Below are 16,400 nucleotides of genomic sequence, written 5' to 3'. Positions count from 1 at the left end.
AGACACCATGTCCCACCAGACCAGTGCATCTTCTTGAAACTGGAAAGTGGCACAGACCACCCTGTCATTTCCGGTGACACCCATAAAGTTCAGAATTCTAGTAATTACGGATAGCCATTGCTCGGCTTTCATGACATCAGGACCTCCCAGAAAAACTGGAGGTGCTTGCTTGCGGAACCTTTCATACAGGGGTTCCATCTGATTCACTGCCACCATTGGTTCGGCCTGTACAGCAGGGGCAGGTGCCACTGGAATTTCTGGAGCAGGCATTGCAGGAGCACCCTGCTGACGTAACTGTTGAATTTCATTAGTTTGTTCCTCAATTCGGGCTTGCATTGCTGCAAACCTATTTTCCCAATTTTGGGCATTCTGAGCACCTTGAGCAGCTTGGGCAACCTGTGGCGGGTTAACGTCACCTCGGCCACGTGCCCTGCCCCTGAGACCTCTACCTCGGCCACGGACATTTGGGGGATTTTGAGCTCCCTGACCAACATTAGATCCAACCGAATTGCCCTGGCTCCTGGTATTTCGCCTGGCGTCCATGCTAGTCTGAACAGCCTGCGTAACTAAGAGCTAGTCTGGTCAGATTGTGATCAAAGAGAAACTTACTAATGCCGCTTATTTGAAAATAGAAAATAAAATAAAATAAAAACATGCACCTATTCTACTATCAGGCTACTAACATGCTTCCTATCAGGCTTTTCTTAAATCATACTTATTAGAATAAACTACTAAAGAAATAAAAGCTTACTGAACCGTGAAACGAGCTAACTGCTGATGATGATTGTACATGTCGTGACGATCTTCGGAAGACAACCTGGCGGCTCTGATACCAAATTGTAACACCCTAACTAGCATAGGCGTGCTAACGTGATTTTAAACTTACTGTGCAGCTCGTTGCTAATCAACGAGGTTATTGGAAAACGTGATTAATTAAAATTTTGCTTTTTGATTAAAACTTAGCATATTATATTAATAAAATATCGGGATTCCGTTTATAAAATACAGTTATAAAAGTTTGCTATACATAATATCAAAAGTTTGTCGCCCAGCGACTACTTAACAAAAGCCCTGATGTCCCGAGGATCGTACGCTCCAGGCCTAACCGCCCCGACATGTACAACCTCCATCTGCTCGTTCTCACGATTCCTCAACTTTAGCTTTGCCCTTACCTAAACCTAAACATAGCACTGTGAGTCGACGGACTCAGTAAGAAAAGCATAACATAAAACATACTAATAACCCGGGTTATAACCTGGCGCCCATACACCCGATCATAACCCTAATCCCCGTGTCCCACACGGTACTGAGTCTAGAACGTTCATAAGACAATACTATCGATCATAATGTCATCCTATACTCAAAATGCTAGTCATACTCTAGCCATATTGATGTGACAGCATCGATCAGTATTCTAGCCAACATACATTTATCAATAATCAGTACAACTCTATGTATACTATTATTGCTATCAATGTAATCTAACAGGCAATAACACATGTACGCTAAACATGTAATAACATATGCATGATATTATACTAATCTTACCTCAATTCCGAATTTAGGTGTGCCGGTCAACCTGAGTGGAACAACAGTTCGGCTAATTATAGGCTCCCAAATCACATCGGATTTAAAACATATAAGTGATCCACTAAATCACAATCGGGAGAAAGGTTTAAAACCAAAACTTAACCTACTGTAACTTTATACCACAATATCTCAAACTAGCAGGGAATAAACTGCCTAAAAACCTGAAACTAACACAAAATAACCAGCTGAAAAAACTGGTTTCACCCCCCTGCTGCAAAAACCGGGTAACCGGTTTTACATGCACTGTAAAACCGGTTAGCCGGTTTTACCCTGAAAACCAACAACAATGAAACCCCCAACTAAAACGTTTCCAAACCCAACCAAACTTTCCTCACCTGCATATTAGACCCCAATAGACATTTTCCAAGCAACAGAACAACAATCAAAGCTTAGAATCAAAATTCACCATTGAAGCTTCAAGCTTGAGTTCTAAAACTCAAAGCTTGACTAAAGCTTCAAACAACTAACAATTCAAGCCTAAATCAACATATTCTATCATAATTTAATTGCAGAAACTCAAATCAAATATCAACAGCAAATAAAGGACTCAAACTCTCAAAACTTGCATGATTTCATCACTTAATTTTCAAGAAAACTATAGGGAGGTTGTCTAGAAGCTTACCCTTGCTTGTAATCACTAAAATCTGCTGTAAAATGGCACGATTGAAGACACCCAGAACCCTAGCTGCTTACGGATTTCGTGAGAGAGAGAGAGAGAATGAAAGAGAGAGTTTTTCACTTCTTCTAATTTTTCTATTTTTTTTTTTTTTTGAAAAATGAATAAATAAACTTTGTTTTATTAAACCATTTCAGCCAAAATAATTTAAAAAAAAAACTAATTTTATTAAATCAATTAAAACTCACATAAGACAAAACAAGAATGGGCAAAAAGATCATTTTGCCCTTTCCACACTAAAAGGCATAAAAGGGTACTTAGGGGTATTTTAGGAAACTTTAAAATTTCGTTAATTCCCGACACTCCAAAAGTCTAACTATTGTGCCGCTCTACTAAAAATATTAAGATGTGATTCAAAAAGTCATACACCGCGTTCCAATGTTGTCGGGCACCAAAATAAGCAAAATTATGAAATTTCTATATGTGACATATGAATGCATTTTGAATTCAAATAAATCATCATAATTTAATAATTAAGCATAAATAAATAATTCTCATAATTAACTCCTGATTATCTGCTAATTTCTAAATTAAAGCTAAGCGACCTTTACAACTAACACTAAAGAATCAGAGAAAGAGATCCAGGTTCAGATATTGATAATGCTCTGCTACAGAAAGGAATCAAGGGCTAGATATCTGAACCGAATGAGTCATTATATTCCTCTGCACCCAATGTAAGGTTTAATAAACTTTATATGTGTTTATTTCATCGTTTTAGAAAGTTCACATTTAGGGTGTTAATCAACATACTTGTGAGTAGATCTAAGATCTTGGTAAAATAATTTCCAACACATAACACTTATCCAAGGTGTAAGAATACCTATCGCTGATTATCATGTCAGTCTAAATCCAATGAACTGACAAATCAGGGAATAAACTTTCGAACATATAATTAAGATTATATTCCACTGTACTGACAATACTATAATCATTAACAAATTCATATGTTCTGGACTTAAATAGAATTCATACATTATATACATATAATCATGAAATAAATCATGTGAACCATGCAACATAAAATGTTATTTCTGATCTTTATTAACAAGTAAATCTAATTATATTGAAATAGGTTTTATTTAGGGCACAAAACCCAACAGTCACAACATGACCCACGGTTGGTGGTTGCGTGATTGGTTGTTCAGGATTTGTGGATGGTGGGACCCTTGCATTCTCTGGAGTTTGCAGTGCGGGATTCACTGCCGGTGGATCTACCTGATCGACCACGCCTCCACGAGTTTGTAGCACCATCATGTTTATTATTAAATTTGAAGTAGAGAGCAAATTTGTGATTCTTGCTCTTAATGAAAGCACCAAAATGTTGACCTCGCTTCTAGCCAATGATAGCGAGTCTTAATATTAAGCGATAAAGGATATAATTCAGGCACAATATGAAAAGATAAATAAAGAACACAAGGTCTTTTAAAAAGGTTTGACCCCGAGTAGTTCGGTAATAGCCTACTCCCCTTGATTTGTATTGACTTAAGAACAAAGAGGACAGTGATTCCTCTCTTAAAGCTCTTATAATGAAATCTCTGAGTATGCTCTCTTAGATCTTTCTCAAGGAATTCTCTTGACCCCGTTTGTAGTGAGAATGGATCACTATTTATAGGGATACATGTTTGAGGGAAGATTTTCCTTTTACTTACAATATCTATAATTGGTAAGAATACATATTACATATATTGAATGCACAAATTGTGACATTTGGACAACTTGCCATATCTCTGTGATACGATTCCAGATTTATAGGAATTATCTTGTGCTTCACGATACAAATGCTAAAATTGCTAAGTGTTGATATGTTATTTGGATTGTCCACTGTTCGGCTAGGAGGACCTTGTCCGTGCAGGTATATGCGGTGTTCTGCTCAGAACATCTCCTTCGGGCAGGTATGGAGAATCAATTCCACGTGTCACCAACATATGATGCCATGCCAGAGTGCAAAAATTGGGATAACAATATCTTTAACCTATATAAAAAAATAAAAATGTTTTTAGGGTTTCACTTATTAAATTATATTATTAGCCTTCAATATATATTAAATTACAAAAAAAAAAAACATAAACTAGCCAATTGATAAAACAAGTACCACATTATACTACACAACTTATTAAGGTCAATGCTAAATAAGCTCTGCCCTCCAATTGATATTTTGTCTTATGTAAAATAGTTGTGGAAGTAATTATTTTATCAAAGTCTCTCAATGAAAAATATAATTTAAATTAATAAGATTTCTTTTATTGTTGAATATTTTGCATTTGATATAATTATTTATTTTATAAAATTAATTAGGTATTTTATATATTAATTATTTCTCTCATAAAAAAACATTTAAAGTATTATATTTTACAAAAATAGAACATGTGTAAAATATCCTAAATACTTTTAATAGATACAAAGTTAATAAATAATTTTAGCCCTTATTAATTTACAAAAAAATCATTGAAGACCAAGACAAAAAATCAACATATTACAAATTTATTGAAAAAAATATTTAAACTACGGCTCACGTGCACCTAATTAGTATATATATACATATGAGAGATTTTTGGGATAGTATAATAATAATTATTAGATGTTTTAGCTGTTCACCTAATTTAATACAATAAAATCAATAATAACAATTATTTATTTTTCATTCTATTTAATTTTATTACCTTAACCAATCATGGCCACCCAAAGGGTGGGATAGTCGGGGCCTAGGTCCAGGCCCCACAATTTTAGAGGCCCTCAAAAATTAAAATTAATATTATATATATGAAAATAACAATATAATATATATAGTTTTTGGTTCAATAATTTTCAAGTCTTACAACACAATTAGTAAGAGAGAGTTTATAAAAATGTGTGGATGCTAGGTTTGATTCTTGCCTCTCTTACATTTTGGTTGTTTTAAAATTTCAAGGGATCTATATATGTTTAGTTTTTGTAAGAGTTTTATGTACTGGTTAAAATTGTAGAGATTATATAAATTTTATTTATTTATTCTATTTATTTGATAAGAATACAATATTTTAAAACATATTCAATGCATTAATTAAAAAAATATATAACATACTATTTTAGGGATAGATCCATAGAGAAATGTTAGAATTTTCTTCTTAGAAAAGGTATATTATCTATAAAAAAAAAAATAAAGATTATGTTATAAATATTTTTGGTAAGGAACAAAGATTATGTTTAGTAAACAATTTTTTAAAAATTACTCGAGGTATAATTAAACGTACGGATAAAAAATCTATTGTAATAATAATAAATTAAATATAAATATGGGTAACTATTCAATGGTTACATTTTTATTGTAACCATATGGTTACATTTTTTTTTTACCTATAATAGAAGGTTACCAATAGGTAAAAATTCCATTTTTAAATTTAATTAATTATAATTTACTATATTTTAAGTAATTAAATAAATATTTAAGAAGATCTTAATTAGCAATTAAAATTTATAAATAAATTTTATTTATTTATATATAAATCTCTTAGCTTAATTATTTTAACAATTGAACTATTTAATTATAATATTTACAATTTTTTTTTACAAAAATTAAAGTTGTTTTTATATAAATTAAAATGTTATCCTTATAATGATTTTTTTATAAGAACACACCTTGCTTTTTTTTTTTTTTTTTTTTTGCAGGATGTGTCCTTATAAATTAAAAAACATGATATTATATTGACACTTAATTAAAACCTAATTAATCTTTAAAGTCTTGATTTTTATTTTTTTAATTAAAAATTTTAATTAACTAAAGTCTTACTCGCAATTATCTTCTTTCATTCACTCTCCACCACACTTACATTGAAAATGATTGACAACGAAAACATAGAACCTATAGCAAATTTGTCCGAAGATGAAGATAATTATTTTTATTTCATGAGTTTTGTGAAAAATAAATGTGAAGAAGATGTCTCTGACATAAGTAACAGTGGAATTGAGCATGACACTGAAGATGTTAGCCATGAATGGATGTAGCTGTTTGGAGTGATTTTTTAAATTTTTTGCAGATTGATAAAAATTTAGAAAACTATATAAGTCCATCCACACCTGTAGATTAGGATGTGTTAGACAAATTTCTCTCCTCTTATGGACAACTTTAAGCAACCAATTATTTTAGCATTGCATTTGGGAGACAAACCTTTTGGGTAGCTGGGACAAGGAATATTGGAACTTTAACCTTTTTGCCCTATACATAATGAAATACCATTCAGCCTTGAGCCCGAATCTTTAATTAAAATTACATTGAAATGCACTCATCAATGGAAACTAGTTCTAGAAAGAAAGTGATAGCAACAACAATAACATTTAAAATTGACTCCCATTCCTATGGCACATTATCTTGCAATCATAAACTGTACCCAAGCTGGATCGATAAAAAAACATACTTTTCAAACACACATAGTTGATGACGAAACACATCTAAACAAGAATAAGATAACAAATATAGTCAGAACCCAAATGAAATACAATATTGACAATACAAGAGAGGATATTATTAAGATACATTGAAATACAAGAAGTATAAGGAAGTGTAATCATTTTAAATTAATATTAGGGAAATTTGCGGCAAAAGTCCCCAAAAAGTTCACGTTGATGCAGATTAGTCCCCAACCTCCAAAAAGAGCGGCAATAGTCCTCAAGGTCACACTTTTTATTTGTCCGTCGATACCCAGTTTGACAGCCTCGTTAAGTATTGGCAAGAATGCCACGTGTTGAAGTATTATTGGTCCAAATTTTAATTTTAATTAAAAATAATTAAACATAAAAAAAATAATTAAAAAATAAAAAATAAAAAGTTTAATATTATTTTTATTTTCTTATTTAAAATTAATTTCTTTTTTCTTTTTCTTTTTTTTCTTTTTCCTTTTTCTTTTTTTTTTCTTTTTCTTTCTTTTCTTCTTCATCTTCTTCGTCTTCTTCTCCTTCTTCTCACTGCCATCACCATCAACCCCTAACCTTAACCCCAAATCAGCTGCACCACCACCTTCAAATAATTTCCAATGCATTAATAAATTTCTACCGCACAAATAAAAAATCCCAAAACCCCAAAAATAATTTAAATCAAAAAAACAAATCAAAACCCCAAATCCTCAATCAAACCCTCAATCAAAAACCCCAAATCAAAACCCATAAATTGTTAGCTCTATAACACCAAATCCTCCGTAATCAGGGACGGAAACCGATGCGCCTACCGGCCTATCATCACTCCACTGAGAATCTCCGACCGCTCCGGCCTCGGGAATCTCTGACCGCTCATTTCGTCGAACACCATAAAAGCAAGACTGAGTCTTTATCTCTTTTCTTTTAATCTTACAGGCTTCCAGGTGACTATGGTTTCGACCCATTGGGATTAGGCAAGGACCCAGCTTTTCTCAAGTGGTACAAAGAAGCTGAGCTCATCCACGGAAGGTGGGCCATGGCTGCCGTGCTTGGAATCTTCGTCGGTCAAGCATGGAGTGGTGTGCCATGGTTCGAGGCTGGAGCTGACCCATCAGCCATAGCTCCATTCTCGTTGGGTAGAGAGCAAGAGATGGGTGGACTTCTTCAACCCTGAATCACAATCGGTGGAGTGGGCGACGCCATGGTCGAGGACTGCCGAGAACTTCGCCAATGCCACCGGAGACCAGGGATACCCCAGTGGAAAATTCTTCGACCCATTGGGACCGGCCGGAACACTGCAGAACGGTGAGTATATTCCCGATGTGGAGAAACTGGAGAGATTGAAGCTTGCTGAGATTAAGGTTGGGGGTTGATGGTGAGGGCAGTGAGAAGAAGGAGAAGAAGACGAAGAAGATGAAGAAGAAAAGAAAGAAAAAGAAAAAAAAAAAGAAAAAGGATAAAGAAAAAAGAAAAAAAGAAAAAGAAAAAGAAATTAATTTTAAATAAGAAAATAAAAATAATATTAAACTTTTTATTTATTTATTTTTTAATTATTTTTTTTATTTTTAATTATTTTTAATTAAAATTAAAATTTGGACCAATAATACTTCAACACGTGGCATTCTTGCCAGTACTTAATGAGGCTGTCAAACTGGGTATCGACGGACAAATAAAAAGTGTGACCTTGAGGACTATTGCCGCTATTTTTGGAGGTTGGGGACTAATCTGCATCAACGTGAACTTTTTGGGGACTTTTGCCGCAAATTTCCCTTAATATTACAAGTATAATAAAATTTTAATTATGAAATTATATGTGTATAATTTTAAATTATTAAGAGTTTTGTTATATAAATTAAAATAATTTAAGTGTAAAAAAAATAAATTGCTAAAAGATCCTTATTTAATAATAAATTACAAAAAATTAATTAATAATTATACTTAATTTAATTTTAAAATATAATTAATCTTAATTAAAGTTTTAACAGGAAATAAATTAACAGGTTAATATCAGGTTACAGGTCATTTTTAATTTTTTTTATTTAATTTCTAAATTAATCACAACCATTTAATAGTGATCTAATGGCTAAAAAAAATAAAACCACGTGGTTACAATAAAAATGTAACCATTAAAACCTGTTCCATATATATATATATATTCTACTAGTAAACATCCCGCGCTTCGCGGCGGATATATAAAATATTTTAAATTATATATAAAAAAATAAATTGTGTATTGTAATTAATAATAATTACTTAGTAAAATTATATTAAAATTTTTATTTTAATATTAAAAAATTTGTGACATAAATACTTAAAATATTAAATTTATTGCTAATAAATACCGAAAATCGAGAAATAGTAGCATAAATCTTCATTTATGATTTAATTTTTATTCTGATGTGTGTGTGTTAAGTTCTGGGTTTGAATTTTATTGTATGTGTTTTTAATGTTTGAGTTTTAGTGTTTTGCTGGAGTTCTAATGTTTAAGTTTGTGTTTATGAAATCTGTTTTTTTATTTATTTATTTTTATAGATTTTGAGAACTTAAAATTTGATGTTGTTTCTATTGATTATTGGGATTGAGAGTTTGATTTTTCATACGGGAATTAAAATTTGTCTTTTCATTTCATTAATTGAAAAATATTAGTGGAAAGTTTATGGAATACTTGACATTAAAGTTATCATTTCAAAAAATGATGTAAAGTAGGCTTTTGTTAAAAATTAATTAATATTCTTTAATAAAAAATTTAAACATGGTAAAAAGCAATTAAAATATTATTTTAAGTATCATATACACCTGATTCTTTTATTATTATTATTATTATTATTATTATTGTTATTGTTATTATTATTTTTATTTTATCTTATTTTTTAAAAAAAAAAACAAAAACTTACACATTAGAGTCATTATACTTTATGTTTTAATATTTTTTTTGGAATTTATTTTTTATTTTCTAATTTTTTAAAATATTTTGTATTTTTATAGAAAAATATTAAAAAAAAATAGCAAAAATCAATTTGTAGATTTATGCTTTTTATAGAAAAATTATTAAAATAATAGTAAAATATCAATTTATAGATTTATGCTTTAATAAAATATTAAAATTGAAAGAATTAAGGAGATAAGAGAAAAATAATTTAGAGTGATTTTAGAATATATTGATTATAATAGATATTTATAATAGTAAAAAAAATCATAACTGCACGTGTGTAGTTTTTTTTTCAATTTAAATTTTTATTTTTTAATTAATTAGTAACATAATATTATAAAATTAATAATATATATAATTATTTTTTAAAAAATATCATTTAAAAAAAATAATAACTACACGTGTAGTTTTTTCTCATTTAAATTTTTATTTTTTAATTAATTAATAACACATTATTATAAACTTAAAAATATATATATATATTAATTTTTTGAAAAAAAAAATATCCTTTTTAAACAAAAAAAAAAAATCAAAATGTGATAATTGATTTAAATTTAGAGTTATGATATATATATAAAATATATTTTAGATTAATTGATATTTATAAATTAATAAAAAATTAAAAAATTGGAGAATTAGGGAGAGAAGAGATAATGCTGTTTGAAATGATTTTAAACCGCCACGTCATCGCCTCATACTTCTCCTTTAGATAGATATATATTATTTTATTTACACTTGTTACATAATATTATATGACATATATTAATTGCTTGATAGTAATTTTTGCACACTCATTAATTTTTTACTTGATGTCAGTTCAAAAGGTATTGATTCTTCATTTATGATTTTGTTATTTTGTTCAAAAATCGTTAATTAATTGCTTAAATTTTTATATTTATCTGTTTATCTACTTTTTTTTAAGAAATCCACATGGTATAATTTAGCTGAAAAAAATGAATAAATAAATAAAGAGAAGAAAAAAATGCGGTAAGTAAAATGAAAAAAAAAAAAAAGAAGAAAGAGTATAGTATTTCTAATAATGAAAATCGACATTAAAATAGTATAATAAGATAAATGTATAGGAATAATTTATAAATAATATAATAATTAAATTACATAAAATTAAGGCCAGTATAATCAAGTAGAAAAAGAACAAAAACACGTATTTTACTGATCGGACCTTAAACTTCATATATCATGATACCTAAGAATATTATCAATAATAGCTAAAAAAATATAGAAAATGAGACTTTAAAGGTTTGAATTTTCTTACTTTGATATTCAAAGTCTTTTTCATATTTTTCACATATTTATATTGCTATAATGCTTTATTGCTTGATCTAAGTGATAATAATAAAAATTTAAAACAACCGTTAAAAAAAATAAAAGAATAAATATATAAATAGATAAAAGTATTTGATAAATCCTTGGTTTTTAATAAATGCATGCATTATCATAGATATGATTTTATCTTATTTTGTGTGTATATATTTTGCGCTTTAATTTTTTTTTTTTATTTAAGCCACATTTTACAATGTCACATTTTCTTTTTTCTTTATAACCCTTTTTCCTTTTCTAAAATAAAAAACAGAATATTGTTTTTGTTGCCTAATTTTTCCACCTACAATTTTCTTTTTTAAGTGAGATTAAGAAAAAAGAGTGATCTTTGCTTTTCTGCTCAGCTATGGCTCGTTCTCCTCCAAATGGGAAGGATTCTAGGTTTCACAAGATACTATTTTTTTTTTTTTGTTATAATTTGTGTTATTTTATTGTGATTAATTTCTAGATTATAGAGTTTATAGACCTTTGAATTTGGGTGAACTCTATTGGCCTGTAATTTTTTGTTTACATAAACTCATTTACAGAGTTAAATTGACCTTATTCTCTAATCAGCAAAGAGAAGAAAAGGTATCTCCGGTGAGAAAATTTTGTCAAAATGGAATTGAGTCTTCTTTTCAACTTTCAATTACATCAAGTATGCTTTTTAATTTTTGATCTAAAATTTTAAAATTAGTTTTTTGTTGGAATCATTTCATGGCAAAGATATGATCTCATATATTTTGGTAACTTCAACTATTTATTATTATTATTATTAATCAATTATTTATTCTTATAATTCAACTTTTTAATTTATATTTATTAATTATTTAATTTTAATTATTTCTCATGTTTTATATATTAATTTTACTTTTCATTCCTATAGTATTTATTTATTATTTTTGTAAAATTTCTTTTTCAAAATATTTTTTATTTATTATTTTATGCAAATTTTATTCTTCTTCTTTAAAAGAATTTTTCTTCTAATTTAACATGTTACTCATTCTTTTTTCTTACTATTTTTCATTTTTATATAGGTTATTTATTTTAATTTCTAATATTTCTAATTTTTTAGTATTATTAATAACAATATATATATCATAGGTTTATATATACAATTATGGCATTCTTAACAAGTTTACTTTTATAAAATAAATCTTTTAAAAAATAATTTACAATTAGTTATTGAATTCTTAAAAAAAAATCACTAAAACTTAAATAAAACTAATATTTACGTTTCATATAGTATATATATATATATTTTAAAATAACTAACAATAATTTAAAAATTTAATGACAATATTATAACTTAAATAAAATATATATTTATTAATTATCATGTATTTTCTTAAGTTTATTGTAACACCCTAACTACTTTAGGCGTATTACGTGATTTTTAAACGTACTGTGCAGCTCGTTGCTAATCAACGAGGTTTATGGAAAAACGTGATTAATTAAAATTTTGCTTTTTGATTAAACTTGTAAAACATATTACAAAAGACTCGGGATCCCGATTATAAAAATATTTACAAAAAGTTTCACTGATTAACTATTACATCAAAATAAAAGTCGTCTAACGACAGTTACAAAAACTCAGCCTTGCTGTCCCGAGGATCGTACGCTCCAGGCCTAACCGCCCCGACATGTACAATCTCATAAGCTCGCTCACGGTCCATCAGCTATAGCCTTGCCTTTACCTACACATGAACATAAACTGTGAGTCGACAGACTCAGTAAGAAAAGCATAATAATATCATACATAAAACTAACTGCCGTGTCCAACACGATGCGAGTCCCGCTACGCCATGTCCAACATGGTGCGAGCCACTCTTGCCATGTCCAACATGGTACTGAGTTTTGAACGTTCAGGGGACGGTACTATTGACAAGTATCCTCCCGATCGGTCGAGCCGGTCATACTCGGTGCTTGGTCATACTCCGGCACTGTCTCCGACGGATAGGTCAATAGCATCGAACCACCAACCCGGTGTCGGCTGATCGGTCGAACCGGTCATACTCCATTTCTTGGTCATACTCCGGCTGTACCGACGTGACGGGGTTGGATGGTTCGAAGCCTAAATACATAACTAATGTAATCTAGCGGGCTTCCTACATGCACGCTAAACATGTAATCTACATATGCATACCGTTATACTAATCTTACGGATTCCGATTTCGGGTGTCTTAGGTCAACTTGCCCGGAACCGAAGGCCGAGTGGCGGACATCGGCTCCTAAACCATAAAAATCACAACGCTATAAGTGACACGCTAAATCACTTCCCGGGGGCTAAAACTAGGAACTAAAAGTTTCCCTATCGATAAAAAGCATGGCAATACCCCTAAAAATATAAAAACGAGGAAAACTAGGGTTTGGAAAAATTCCCCAACCGGCAGACCGGTTGCCCAACCGGAATTCCGGTTCTGGGAATTACTGAACCCTCATCCGGAATTCCGGATGCACAACCGGAATTCCGGTTCCTCGCAGGCAGCCAACTAAAATTCTCAAAACTTGACCAATTCAACCCCAATTGGTCCCAAACTTTCCAGACCTGTTCTAAACTATCCCTAGAACAAATCCAAGGCATCAAAACCACCCAGAAAACACATATACAAAAATCACCATTAAAGACCAGGCTTTGAGTTCCAAAACTCAAACTTGGTTAAATCCACTAACATGCATCCAAACCTAGTTAATTCTACTTAACTAAGCATAATAACACCTCTGAAAACATACAAGAACATCCAGCAACTTCACAGAACAAAATGAATCATTTCCTTCAAAATTTATAACTTTTGCAAAGAAAACTCAAAGCTTTAACAATCTAACCTACATGCTTTCAACATAGCTCAATTAATATCAATTATCATGCTTTAAACCACATATATCAACAAGAAAATCACAGCAGCAACATATACCAAAATCATGCATGCATTTCATCAATTTCACATAATTTCAAGAAAACACAAAAGGGAATTTACAAGAGATCACACCTTGACTAGAATTACACAAGGATGAGTTGAAAATCACAAGCTTTGAGCAGAAAAATCCCAGCCCTAGCAGCCCAAGCTTTGGCCGAAAAAGAGAGAGAGTTTTGTGTGTGTGAGTTTTTGAAATTTTCTTTCTTTTTTCTAAACTTAGTATTTTGAGAAAATGAAAAAGAATTAAACTAACTAAGCACTATTCATTTCAGCCAAATAAACCATGAAATAAACATTTAATTTTTTTAAATAAAAAGTCACTAAAGACAAAAAGTCATTGGGGCAAAAAGACCATTTTGCCCCTCCACCATAAAATCACAAAAATCATACTAAAGGGGTATTTTTGGGAAATTCTAAATTCCCGGCCATTCCCGACATTCCCAATGTCTAAACCCGTCCCCAAATTACCAACATACTAAGTTGTGATTTCTACTGAGCCAAACGCCGAGTTCCAAAATACCGGACACTGGAAATGCGAAATATAAAAACTACTGATGACATAATCATGCATTTCTGAATTCCATAAATAACAGTATCATAAATTATTTAAATAGCTATAAATAATTTCATAATTAAACATAAACAACTGCTAATTTCCAAATTAACTAAGCGGGCTTTACAACTATTCCCCCCTTAAAAGGATTTCGTCCCCGAAATCTAACCTGAATAACTCTGGATATTGAGCTCGCATATCTGACTCTAGCTCCCAGGTGGCTTCTCCCACCTTACTGTTTCTCCAGAGAACCTTGACCAATGCTATGGTCTTATTCCGAAAGACTTTATCCTTTCTATCCAGGATCTGCACTGGTTGTTCCTCATATGACATGTCTGGCTGAAGCTGAAGACTCTCATAACTGAGTATATGAGAGGGGTCTGAAACATATTTTCTCAACATTGAGACATGGAATACGTTGTGCACTGCTGATAAGGCTGGAGGCAATGCTAACCGATATGCCACTTGACCTATCTTCTCGAGAATCTCGAAAGGTCCTGTAAATCTAGGGCATAACTTGCCTCTTTTCCCGAAACGTTTAATCCCCTTCATCGGAGATACTCGTAAAAACACATGTTCCCCTACTTGGAACTCAACATCTCTGCGTTTCGGATCTGCGTAACTCTTCTGTCTGCTCTGTGAGGCAAGCATTCTAGCTTTTATCTTTTCTATCGCCTCATTGGTCCGCTGAACTGACTCTGGACCTAGGTATTTCCTCTCCCCTGTCTCATCCCAGTGGATAGGGGATCTACATTTCCTACCGTACAACAGTTCATAGGGAGCCATCCCTATCGTACTCTGATAACTGTTGTTGTACGAAAATTCTATCAACGGTAGATATTTACTCCATGAACCCTCAAAGTCCATAACACAGGCTCTCAACATATCCTCCAATATCTGAATTGTCCTTTCGGACTGACCATCTGTCTGAGGATGGAATGCTGTACTGAATTTTAGCTTTGTACCCATTGCCCGTTGCAAACTTTGCCAAAATTTGGAGGTGAATTTCGGATCCCTGTCCGAAACTATAGACTTCGGTACCCCGTGAAGTCTCACTATCTCTCTGACGTACAGTTCTGCCAACTGATCCACTGAAAATGTTGTTCTGACCGGCAGAAAATGAGCAGATTTCGTAAATCGGTCCACCACTACCCAGATGGAATCATGCAAACCCGTGGTCCTAGGTAACCCGACCACAAAATCCATCGTAATATCCTCCCATTTCCATTCTGGTAGGGTTAGAGGCTGCAACAACCCTGCTGGTCTCTGATGTTCAGCCTTAATCTGCTGACACGTGAGGCATCTCGATACGAATTCTACTAAATTCTTCTTCATACCGTTCCACCAGAAGTACGGTTTCAAATCTTGGTACATCTTGGTGGTGCCGGGATGCAGAGAATATGGAGTAGAATGAGCCTCCTCAAAGATCTCATTTCTAAGTTCCGCACTGCTCGGAACACAAACCCTGGCTTTATACAAAAGCATCCCACTATCTGACACTGAAAAGTCTTTGGCTTGACCAGCCAATACCTCATCTCGGATCTTCACTAACTCCGGATCTGTCATCTGAGCGACTTTTATTCTTTCCAACAGATCAGATTGCAGCGTCAAGTTGTGAAGCTGACCTACCACAAACTCGATGCCGGATCTAACCATATCCTCTGCTAGCTGAGGTGAGATCTGAACCATGCTAGCTACTTGCCCGGGACCCTTTCTGCTCAGGGCATCGGCCACTACATTGGCTTTTCCGGGATGATAGAGGATCTCACAATCGTAATCCTTCACTAATTCCAACCAACGCCTTTGTCTCATGTTCAAATCTTTCTGAGTAAAGAAATACTTGAGACTCTTATGGTCGGTATAGATCTCACACTTCTCTCCATACAGGTAATGCCGCCAAATCTTCAGTGCAAAAACCACTGCGGCTAATTCTAAATCATGAGTCGGGTATCGCTGTTCATAATCCTTTAACTGACGGGAGGCATAAGCGATGACCCGATCGGCCTGCATCAATACACACCCCAAACCCTG

At 32.0% G+C, this 16,400-nt stretch overlaps 1 pseudogene; it reads left to right on the top strand.

The window, feature by feature from the left end:
* The first annotated feature begins 7,580 nt into the window (after positions 1–7,580).
* LOC133036477 (chlorophyll a-b binding protein CP24 10A, chloroplastic-like) lies at positions 7,581–8,040 on the top strand (annotated as a pseudogene).
* Positions 8,041–16,400: the final 8,360 nt, after the last annotated feature.

The sequence above is a fragment of the Cannabis sativa genome, chromosome 4, assembly GCF_029168945.1.
Source record: "Cannabis sativa cultivar Pink pepper isolate KNU-18-1 chromosome 4, ASM2916894v1, whole genome shotgun sequence".
NCBI lineage: Eukaryota > Viridiplantae > Streptophyta > Magnoliopsida > Rosales > Cannabaceae > Cannabis > Cannabis sativa.
Note: the sequence above shows the minus strand (reverse complement) of the source record. Positions and strands in the feature narration are given on the sequence as shown.